Source organism: Squalius cephalus, assembly GCF_949319135.1.
Source record: "Squalius cephalus genome assembly, chromosome: 1".
NCBI lineage: Eukaryota > Metazoa > Chordata > Actinopteri > Cypriniformes > Leuciscidae > Squalius > Squalius cephalus.
The window spans coordinates 8413850-8425939 of NC_137122.1; the positions used below are offsets into that span (position 1 = coordinate 8413850).

The 12090-nt window shown below is 47.4% G+C and overlaps 1 protein-coding gene across 7 annotated transcripts in view; it reads left to right on the forward strand.

Annotated features, from left to right (window-relative positions):
• Nucleotides 1-249: 249 nt before the first annotated feature.
• LOC307162327 (uncharacterized protein) overlaps nt 250-12090 on the forward strand; it is a 30415-nt gene continuing 18574 nt past the window's right edge. For all 7 annotated transcript variants that reach the window (XM_079877569.1, XM_079877570.1, XM_079877571.1 and 4 more), the window contains exon 1: nt 250-359. The gene's annotated coding sequence lies outside the window, so the exon portion shown is untranslated. The remainder of the gene's footprint in view (nt 360-12090) is intronic.

Sequence of the window (12090 nt, forward strand, 5' to 3'; positions counted from 1 at the left end):
ATTTTTAATAAAACACATAGGACATCCATAGTCATGTCTCTTGTCAGGTATGGCAAGATTAACTGCTGCTGAAAGGCAGTGTTTCAGTGTCTGCTCATTTTAGAACGAACCAAAATTTGACTTCAAATATTGTTAACGCCATAGACATTGTAAAGAAGGTCTTGCTATTTATGTTCGCGGATCAGCCAATCAGCGCTTTCGTTTTGGGGTCACCGAGAGGACATCTGTTTGCGCTGACTGAGAGGTTTCGTTTTGAGTTAGTAGTGAGAGTGAGTGACCACGGGCAGCACATCGTAGATATTTCTGAAGTGCATAGTTGTCGTCTGTGTCGTTATCTGTGCATGTGCGTTCAGAGACATGTGAGTACCCTGGTCTTAATGTTTACATATCTGTATTTTGGTGCCTTAGGTTTTTTATGAGTGTTGTCTATTCTGGGATACTCAGTTGAAATGCAGTATGTTAGCATAAAGTTCGCTAGCATTATGCTAATACCTAGTATAGTGTTACACTACTAGTGTGTTTATGTGTGTACTCACCTGACATTGTAGTTATTAGCTAATGTGTGCTATCTGGTATATTATTTGGTTATTTGATAAGCAGCTAAAGTTACTTGAAGGGAAAGTTGTACTAATTAGCATTTATTAGCTTTACTTATTGCATCATGTCAGCTGCATCATAGCTACTGTACACTCAGGAAGACAGATAATCATCTGCTGCTGTCAATAAATACATTGAAGAGCATTAGAGTATTCGATTGCACTCTTACCGATGCACCAGTGGTCACCTATACTCAACTAGCTACAGTTACAGTCCTAGCTATCAAGTCACCATTACAGACATAAGTGGTTGTTTCACCAGTGTTTGATTAAAATGGTTTAAAAATCTAAATGTTATTAAGCTGCAATTTTAATAGATATATAATATTAAACTAATTTTAAATGCATAGAAATGCTTTATTAAAGGAAAAGATACTGCTAAATGTTTTACATTGAGCCTATGATGAGCCACGTGAGACATTAAATCAATACTAATAAATATGAATAGTGTTTTACTCTTGGAACAATAGTGCTTTGTGGTGATCTTTATCTGATCATTTTCAGTTTCTGTGCATATAAAATGTTATTGTAATTGAGAAAACCACTTTTATGATCCCAGACTAAGGTTAGCCTACAATGAAAATTTCTGGATTGTTTTGAAATAAAGTTCTCTTACGAGAGTCCTCTCGTACTGCGTTTTTGTAAAAACGCTACGGGAAAAGTCTCTTTTCACGAAACACTGAAGCAAAAAATTATCCTTAATTTTCATATATTGTAAAGCGCGTTGCAGCAGTACACAGCTATGGCGAAACGGCTTGCTCGCTCATTGGCTGCTCTGCGGCAACTGCATAAGCCTATCGAGCGAGGCCTGAAGTGACGTCAGGCCAATGACATTTCCCGCCGAGACGGGCGTGGCTAACCTCTTTAAAAGGAGCTCGAAAAGGCTGATTCACTCGATTTTAATCTCTTCAGCGAAGCGCACGCATCGCTGGATCACGGAAGCAAGCGTCGTTTGAAGCAAGCAACTTCAGCGGGACGAGCCCTCGAAGCCGCTGGCCAACGCCGCCTTCAACAGCCGTACCTTCTGCGCTTTCTGACGCCCATATCCTTTATTGCATTTGCTCTGTTTTGTGTGTGTGTGTGGGTGTTCGCTTGTACACTCACCCCCTAAAAGAGCTGCGTCTTTTTAAAGATGCCTTCCTGCGGCTCGTGCCGAGCCCCACTCACCGAGGGAGACAACCACGTCATCTGTGTCTCCTGTCTGGGTGAGGACCATGCAGCGCTCACGCTCGCTGACGGCGGTTGCCCTCACTGCGAGCTTTTGCCAATGGTGGCTCTGAGGACTCGCCTGGCATCCTTCTCGAAGCCTGCATTCACCGCCGCGATGCCTCGCCGTAAAAAGCGTCGCTCGCAGCGGGTCCCGGAACCCGCTCCAGCCCGACCAAGCTCGCCGGTTCGCCCGCTAGCTTCAACGGCCTCTCTCGAATCTCTTCCTGATGCTCAGCGCCCGCAGTCTGCCGCCGCTACATCAGAGGAAGCTGTTTCAGAGGCCGCGTCGGGGGAGAAGGATTCCTGCTCTCTGCTAGCTTCAGGCAGCGAGGACTGGGCGAGCTCCGAGGACCGCGCCCCTCCTGCCCGCAAGCCCTCCACGAGAGCCAGCCTTGAGACGGAGCTCATGCGAGTACTCGTGCTGGCCGCGGCGAGCCTCGGCCTCGAGTGGTCTGCACCGGAGCCCCCCTCTCGTACCCGGCTGGATGGTAGCTTCCTCCCTGGTGAGCGCACTTCTCCGGAATCAAAGCCCGCTCCCTTTCTTCCTGAGTTACATGAAGAAGTTGCGAAGGCCTGGAACGCGCCCTACTCTGCGCGAACGCGCTCATCTGTGTCGCCTGCATTTTCCTCGCTGGATAATGCTAAAGACCGAGGCTACCTCTCGCTTCCGCCGGTGGAACAGGCGATAGCGACCCACCTTTGCCCGCCCTCTGCTGGACGGCGGACTAAACCGGTGTTGCCTTCAAGAGCCTGCCGCATGACGTCGACGCTGCTCGTGCAAATTTTCTCCGCCTCTGGGCAGGCCGCGTCAGCGCTACACACCATGGCTACGTTGCAGATATTCCAGGGTGATCTCCTCCGTAAGTTGGACGAGATGGGACCTGACGCTATCTGCATCGCGGATTTAAGGAGTGCTTCTGATCTCACGCTCCGAGCCACCAAGGCTGCCGCACAAGCCATGGGACGTTGTATGGCTTCCGCCACTGTCGCTGAGAGGCACTTATGGCTGACGCTCACGGAGATGGCCGATTCCGAGCGCAATGCGTTTCTCGACGCCCCGCTGTCTTCCGCTGGCCTCTTTGGTTCTTCTCTCTCCGAGTTCGTGGAGAGATTTACCGAAGCCCAGAAAGCGTCTCAAGCCTTCAAGCACTTCCTACCGAAGCGCTCCGGTTCTGCAGCGAGCCGTGATAAACGGACCCCGCGGAGCTCTCAGCCTCAGCCCCCGCCTCCGGCCGCCTCTTCACAGCAGCCACAGCGCAGCTCGAGGCCACGCTCTCGATCAAGCTCCCGGCGCCCCACTACGCTCGGGCCACGGTCGAGGATTGTGTTGAAGCCGGAAGCCCTGAAGAAGTCCTAGCACTCCTAGGAAAGCGCAGGTGTGTGAGTCCCGTTGCGGCCGGCCTCTCACCCAAGCGCACCGCTGTTTCAGTCCCAAGATTTGCGGCTGTTCCAGCGTTTTCTGCAAGGCGCAAGCCCGCACAGTTGCCCGCTTGCCTGCACACAAAAGCCGTTTTCACGGCTACCCAGATATATCTCGAGAAGAGTGTATTTTCTGGTGTCCCGGCCACGGCCGATGGTGCTATAAATGTAGTGTCGATGCCCACTCCTCAGTGCCCATCCCTACACACAAGCACAGCCCTACACTTAGGGCTCGCGCACATAAAATCGACTCAGGTCGATTGCGCTTCCAACATAGTCAAAGTGCCCACTTCCCAGTGCCCACGAACACTATGTCTAACAGACCACAGGCTCTCTGTAAAAACGAGACCTGTGAGCGCGCGCTCTGCTCAGGCAGACAGCGCGCCCAAGGCAGTAAATGTGCCCGCTCCCAGCCCGCATTTACTCGCACACATGAGTCCCACGAGACTTTCTCGATCCTCCCTCACTCAGTTTAGCACTGTTGTAAGGTCGAGGACGAGCGTTCCGCCCGCTGTATTAAGCGCGCGCCCCGCCTCGAATGCCACAGGCATAACGCCTATGTTTTTGAGCCCCAAAGCGCCTCTGTCGCACGGGGAACAGAGCGCGCTCTGCATCCGACCCTTAGCCAACCATGCAGAAGCATGGGCAGCGCTTCCAGAGGTTTCGGACTGGGTGCTAGGTATTATAAAGAGAGGCTTCTCGCTACAGTTTTGTCGACAACCTCCCCGCTTCACAGCGCGCGTCGAAACTACGGTGTCGTTGGAAGTAGCACACCTACTTCGCGCCGAAATATCAAAACTGATAAGCAAAGGGGCGATAGAGCGTGTACCCCGAGCTCAAAGCGAAGGGGGGCTATACAGCAGATACTTTCTAGTCCCCAAAAAGGACGGCGGTATCAGACCCATACTGGATCTAAGACAGCTGAACAGAGTATTAGTGAAACGCAGTTTCAAAATGCTCACGACCAGGAAAATTCTCGCGCATGTTCGCCGAGAAGATTGGTTCATGTCGATAGATCTGAAGGACGCGTATTTTCAAATACAGATAGCGTCACATCACAGGCGATACTTGAGATTTGCCTTCGAGGGTCAGGCATACCAGTATACAGTCCTGCCCTTCGGCTTGTCCCTGGCACCTCGTACATTTACGAAATGCATGGACGCAGCGCTCGCTCCTCTCAGACTCAGAGGCATGCGAGTGTTGAACTATTTGGACGACTGGCTGATCCTAGCTCAATCACGATCACAGCTCGTGGAGCACAGAACCATTTTACTCGATCACCTCGAGAATCTTGGTATCACGGTCAACTGGACAAAGAGTTCACTGAACCCCAGTCAAACGATTTCGTTTCTGGGTATTGTATTGTTCTGGACTCACAGTCTATGACAGCGCGGCTGTCGCCACAGCGCGTGCTGCACATTCAGCACGCGGCGAGATCATTCCGCTGCGGCGCGCCCACCCCGCTCAGGAAGTTTCAAAGGATGCTAGGTCTCATGGCCTCAGCATCACCAGTTCTCCAGCTGGGCTTGCTCCGCATGCGCCCGCTGCAGTTCTGGTTGAAAGCTCGAGTTCCGCGCGGAGCGTCGGTGTCCGGTCGATTACGCCTCAAGGTCAATCACAGCTGTGTGACAGCCCTGATACCTTGGCTGGCGGACGACTGGTACAGATCAGGTGTAAGCCTGGGGACTTCCTCGAGAGTGAGGATGGTGTCGACAGACGCATCCATCTCGGGATGGGGAGCGCTGCTCGAGGGCAGACCGTTCTTCGGCCTGTGGTCGGAACGAGAGAAGCTCCAGCACATCAACTGCCTAGAAATGCTGGCAGTGCACAACGCGCTGACGCGTTTTTGTCCCCATATCAAGGACCAACACGTCGTGGTTCATTCGGACAACACGGCCGTAGTGTCCTATATAAATCGCCAGGGCGGTCTGAAATCCACATCCCTGTACAGGTTGGCGAAACGCCTCCTAATATGGGCTCAGCACAACTTACGCTCGCTGAGAGCAGTGCACGTACCTGGGCTCCAGAATGTGGGCCCAGACAGACTGTCCAGGAACAACGTTCCCCAGGGCGAATGGTCTCTACACCCGCAAACAGTCCGGCTGTTGTGGGAGAGATTCGGCAGAGCGGAGGTGCACCTATTCGCGTCCCACGAAAACGCTCATTGCCCCGCGTTCTTTTCCAAGAGCGACAGCGCGCTATCGCGGAGGTGGCCACGCTGCCCGCTATACGCTTTTCCCACCGTCTCCCTCCTGTCACAGGTGTTAGAGCGGGTCAGGGAAACAAAATGCCCGGTGCTGCTTGTAGCACCGTTCTGGAAGAACCAAGCATGGTTCACAGTCCTGATGCAGTTAGCAGACATCGCTCCATGGCCAGTGCCGTTGAGGAGGGATCTCCTCTCGCAGGCCGGGGGCTCGATTTGGCACCCACACCCGGAGCTGTGGTCCCTTCACGTGTGGGCGCTCAACGGGTATCCGTTGGTCTCGCAGAGGGAGTGATGAAAACCATCACTCAGGCTAGAGCACCGTCGACTCGGCGGCTTTATGCCTCAAAGTGGTCGGTTTTCTCCGGCTGGTGTACAGCTCGGAGCTTATCACCCCTCGATTGCGAGGTATCGGAGGTTCTCTCCTTTCTACAGGAGCTGTTGGATAAGGGCAGATCCCCTTCCATGCTCAAAGTTTATGTGGCGGCTATTTCAGCGTTCTCTGGATCAACGCTGGGTCAGTCACTAGGAAGGAACGATTTAGTCATCCGCTTCCTCAGGGGAGCCAGGAGGCTGAATCCTCCCAGACCTCCTTCAGTCCCTATGTGGGACCTTTCTACGGTGTTGGCGGCCATGAAAGGTGCCCCTTTCGAGCCTATCCAGTCTATTAGCCTCAAACATCTGTCTTTCAAAACAGTGTTTTTGATGGCTCTCGTTACAGTGAAGCGCATAGGCGATCTGCACGCGCTCTCCGTGAGCCCAGCGTGCTTAGAGTTTGGCCCTAATGACTCTAAAGTCATACTCAAACCTAAGCATGGCTATGTGCCAAAATCCCTCAACACGCCGTTTCGGGCTCAGGTTATTTCCCTGTCTGCCCTACCGGGATCAAGTGAGGAAGGGGACTCAAGTTTTCTTTGCCCTGTTAGGGCTTTAAGAGCTTATGTGTCCCGCTCTGCTGTCTTTAGACAGACAGAGCAGCTCTTTGTCTCGTTCAGCGGACGTTCCAAGGGAATGGCTGTTTCGAAACAGAGTCTATCCAGATGGATAGTTGACGCCATATGTCGTGGAAATTCTTTCTCCACTTTAAATAATAATTGGAAGACAGCTGGAGATTTCAAAAGTTATAAAGATCTTTATTTCTTGCAAGAAAGGCAGTTCACACATCAGTCAGAGTCTGATATGGAAGGGCGCTGACTTCTCCTTTTTGCCCAGCTTATATACCCTTAACACATCCTGGTCTGTCTCAAAAGATCGCCTTGGTTTACCTTAAAAGGCAACATGTCTTTTTTCGAGATCTCTTCTAACATAAATTCTATCTAGACAAAGCAATACCATGTCTGCAAAAGTTTCCTGTTTTTAGCTGCTGCTCTCATTCACACCTTTTGCCTATCTCTATTTTCATCAAAGCTGCACACATACTTTTCACACTTAAAAGTATACAATAGGTCACTTGAGCTTGAGTACTCATAGTCTCTTTGCTACTTAGTCTTCTAACCCAGAAACATTTTGTTCCTGCAAGCTTATCTTAACTTATACATTTCTAAAACTTGGTTACATATCTTTAATAATGTACTTTAGCTCATATGATTATATTTCTTTAAATGCTTATGAGTAAAAATAAATGTTCAACGTTAACACAAGTTGCACACATCTGAAAGTAAAAAAACACATCTAAATGTAAAATTTCCATTACACATAGCGCTGGCTTATACTGTCAAGGGCACCCAGTGCCCGTTGGGAGTTAGAGCGCACTCCACGAGAGGCGTTGCCTCCTCGTGGGCTTGGTCTAGCGGGATTTCCCTACAGGATATATGTACGGCGTCAGGCTGGGCCATACCGTCTACATTTATCAGGTTTTATAACCTAGAGGTTCCCGCCTTGCAGGCTAAGCTTTTATCGGTGTAGTCGATTCAGTTCGCTACCGACTATCTTTGGGCAGAACTGTGTAAGACCCACATTTCCCACATTAGTTCAGGCTTCCTACCCTGTCTATGTGATCTCATATTCGCGTCTGCGTACATGGCCATATAAGGACGGAGGGAATCCCCTCTTGTCTCTAGACTCTCTCTGTGAGGTCATATTAAGCCTGCGGACGCTACAGTATAGGGAATCAAGGTCTCCCCTCCCTTATTCCCTGACTCTATGTGAGTCTATCTGGTGATTGTGCACTGTACTCCTGGATTAGCTTCCAGTGATCGGTGTTTCTATCCCAGCACGCACGGCGTCTTACAAAGGGTTCCCGTAGTGTTTTTACAAAAACGCAGTACGAGAGGACTCTCGTAAGAGAACGTACTCAGTTACTAACGTAACCTCGGTTCTCTCTAGAAGAGGGAACGAGTACTGTGTTCTCTGCCGTGCGTACGGTTCACTCTGGTTCGCTTCGGCGATCAAAATCAAGTGAATCAGCCTTTTCGAGCTCCTTTTATAGAGGTTAGCCACGCCCGTCTCGGCTGGAAATGGCGAGGCGGGCGCGAAGCGCCCTCATTGGCCTGACGTCACTTCAGGCCTCGCTCGATAGGCTTATGCAGTTGCCGCAGAGCAGCCAATGAGCGAGCAAGCCGTCTCGCCATAGCTGTGTACTGCTGCAACGCGCTTTACAATATATGAAAATTAAGGATAATTTTTTGCTTCAGTGTTTCGTGAAGAGACTTTTCCCGTAGCGTTTTTACAAAAATGCAGTACTCGTTCCCTCTTCTAGAGAGAACCGAGGTTACGTTAGTAACCGAGTACGTTTTTAAAGAGTAATATAAAGTGATGTGTTTATTTCAAAGTGATTTTTTTTTTTTCAGATTACATGATTTGTCAGTGTATTTTACAGTTCTTTAAAGTAGGTAATGCAGAATAGGTGTTCATATTTCACTCTCTTAGTGTTCATGTTGTAACTCTGTGTCGGACGGTGTTGCGAGAGGCAACACTCTTGAAAGTGTCGAACTAACACTTTGAGGGTTGTTCCCATATTTACACTTTTGAAGTGTTGAAATTACTGTAAAACTTCAAATAATAGCCGAGTCCCAAATAGACGCCTGTCTCTTTTACACTCCTGGTGTGGCTACAGGTTTGGATAAATAAAGGCCGGTCTCAAATAGAGGCCTGGTCTGTTTTTTAGTTTGGGGTTGTATTTAATCTTCTAAAACCCGTCAGATCGTCTGTTTAAGCCGGTTCTATGGAGCAGATTGCGCACGCAAGAGAGCCCTGCACATCTGGGCGGGAGCTGTTAGCGCAAGCAAGGCAGGCAGAGAGAGCTAGCGTCGCGTCGCGTCTATGACAACTCGAGGTATTGCACACCGGACGTGCATTTTGTCAGTTTATGGCCAGCAATATTGTTATGTTTAAGGATATTATGGAATTAAGATCATGTCTGTACTATGTTATGATTGTACTGTACAATTAAAGGGGGGGGTGAAATGCTATTTCATGCATACTGAGTTTTTTACACTGTTAAAGAGTTGGATTCCCATGCTAAACTTGGACAAAGTTTCAAAAATTAAATTGTACGTTTGAAGGAGTATTTCTGTTACAAAAATGCTCCTTCCGTTTGTCACAAGTTTCGGACAGTTTTTTTTGAGTATGGGCATGTGTGACGTCAGATGTAGCGGAATTTCCTTATACGGGTCCTAAGGGCACTTCTCCTGGAAGAGCGCGGGCGCAACCGTAGACCAGAGCAAGAGAGCGAAAGCAGTACGCCCATCAAAGCGCTATGCTCGGCTTTAGGGAAGTCAATGTCACCAAAGAAGTGGGTTTTTGGTTGCCAGGGCAAGACAACCCTGCACAGATTCCCAAAGAACCCAGCGTTAATGGACCAGTGGATGGAGTTTGTTTTTCCAGAGCATCAACGGAGGTTGTGCAAGACTGTTTGTTCCCTGCATTTCGACAATGATTGTTTTATAAACAAAGCCCAGATCGACGGATTTGCAGATCGTCTAATGCTTAAGGATCGAGCAGTCACAATGATAAAGGTTCGTGGTCGTGCTTTGGGAACGGGCGGTGAGTAAAACAGCTTCAAATGTCTCTGTGTGTTGTTGTTAGCTCGGCGCGTTAGCACAGCTTTAGCTCCGCCCACACGGCCCGCCTTCAGCTGCTCGTTTTTTTTTTCGGAAAGACTCGGTACAGCCTATCTTTCTTTTATAAATATAATAAAACTAAAGACTTTTTGGAGATATGAAGGATGCAATACTACTCTATAGATACTCAAGATTAACAGGAGATTGAGTGAAAATTAGCATTTCACCCCCCCTTTAAATACTATCATTTCTTAGTCTGCAGTCTGAACGCTTTACCTCAGAGCGTCCGTTAACTGAATGAATTATGAATATCAACTGAAAATCTGATAACATCAGCAATTTTCATTCAACCAGCTGATTTCTGTAAATGAATGTAAAACTAAATGTATATTGCAGCACAGGGGGAAGTCTCAACACTAAATTAAAGGCCTGTCTCATAAAGACGCCTGTCTCAAATACAAGCCGGTGCAGTTCGGCGATTTGGGAAAATAAAAGCCTGGGCTATTATTTGAAGTTTTACGGTAAGTACATTGGTCAGGGATGTGATTTTTCCGGATTAATACGAAATTCCGGATTTTCCGACCTGAAAATGTGACCTACGTGAATCATGCAGATCTGTAAAAAAAAAAAAAAAAAAAAAAAAAAAAGGGGGGCAGGGGGGGGGGGGGGGGGCTAATCTCACAGCCGTCACCATGGTAACCCGGGACGGAACCACAATCGCCGCGAATCGCGGCCACACCGGACGGCACGTCAACATGGTTACAGATGGCAGAGAGATGCAATCTTTCCCCGCCCAGCGAGTGCTTGAAGTGCGTCAGAAACAGAGCGCGCGCGCGATCAGTTGTTGGTAATTTGTTGTGTAGCGTGCGCGACGCCGCATCCAATGTAGACAGCATTGCTTTTTTTGAGGGCGCTTAACACACAGGCTCGTAGAAACGGGCCTGGCAGCTCGCGCCAGTTCTAGACGCGGTGAAAGTTTCCTTATTGTGACGGATGGCCGAATTTACATGACACATTATAAATGAGCATTATAGTCTGCGATAGATACAGTGCCAAAAGAAGAGGATAAAAGGGGATAAAGACAGAGGTAAAGTGATGTAGTGAATGAACAGTTTATCTAATTGCATAGGAGTAAGATACTATAATTCCATGGCAGTTATTTTTACCTTAAACTTAATGTTAGCAGTTGTTCTGAGTTCTCCAGACTGTGTGATTTTGTTACAATCATGTCAGTTTTAAGACGCATTTTTTATTATCATTTTTTATTAATGTTTTACTCTACAGAACAGTTTTGGGGGGGATACAGTACAGGCCAAAAGTTTGGACACATTACTATTTTTAATGTTTTTGAAAGAAGTTTCTTCTGCTCATCAAGCCTGCATTTATTTGATCAAAAATACAGATTTTTTTTTAATATTGTGATATATTATTACAATTTAAAATAATTGGTTTTCAATTTATTATACTTTAAATTATAATTTATTTCTGTGAAGCAAAGCTGAATTTTCAGGATCATTACTCCAGTCTTCAGCATGTGACATCCGGTCTATCACATGATCCACATGAGTTGGGGGTCTTAGTATATTTTCCTGCTTTTTTGTCCTTAGCCAATCACATGCCTGATTGGTGTTGATTTCCAGATTTCAAATTTACTGTGTAGTGATTAATGTAATTATTATAAGATCAAACTATATATTTAGATTAATTTGGACATTATGCTGCTGTAATCTGTAGTGGTTGAGGAAGATGAGTGCCATTGTTTTGTGTTACTGATGTTTTTATCCATGTCATAGTTTGAGAAATAAGAGTAATGTCTTTCTATAGTGCAGTTTTACAGGCTTTAGTCATGTATCCTGACTCAAATAATGTGTTTCTAACAGCAAACACTCAGAATAAAGTGAGATGATCTGCTGATGATCCTGAATGGCTTGTTGAATGAGTGTTGATAGTCTGAGGCTCATCAATATTAACAGATCTGCTGAAAACACTCTTTATTTCATGACAATAGTTCCTGTTTTCACCTCATTTATTATGCTGATGTCTTCAGATCTCCTGTAAGCCTATCTCTTTGTAGCCTATGTTTATTTCTGTTGTAGTAGAAATGTTCTATGTGTTTGCATTTTCATATATTCATAGAAACTTAGAAAACATGATGGTAATAAAATGCACGGGATTGCATGTGAAGTCCCATGATTCTCTGCTACATGAATATAACAGTGAACTGTTATTAACCCTTATGCATGTTTGATAAATAATGTAACAATGTGTTCGTTATAACTGAGACATATTTTCATTTATCCTAGAAAAATAACCTTTGGGGAGTCAGGACAATAATGAAGGAAGGATGCCCTCTAGGCTTGTTGCGATAGTCGGTGTTACCGGTGATACACGGTGTTTAACCCACCTACCGGTCATAGCACTTGACCACCGGCACCGTCACCATCGTGTTGAAGTTTTAGCCTATAGTAATAAAGCACTTAATTCAGTTAGTGACTACGTGCCTTCGTAATTTAGCGTAAGCGGAACGTTCACATATCGCGCCTAAAAACGCATAGAAAACGATAGGCGCGCCGCGTTCTCCTTTTTCCAAAGCGCTCGGGTGGTTGCGCTCCGGAGGCATCTGTCGTTGCTAAGCTTGGTTCTTGTCACGCGACCTGCGGTG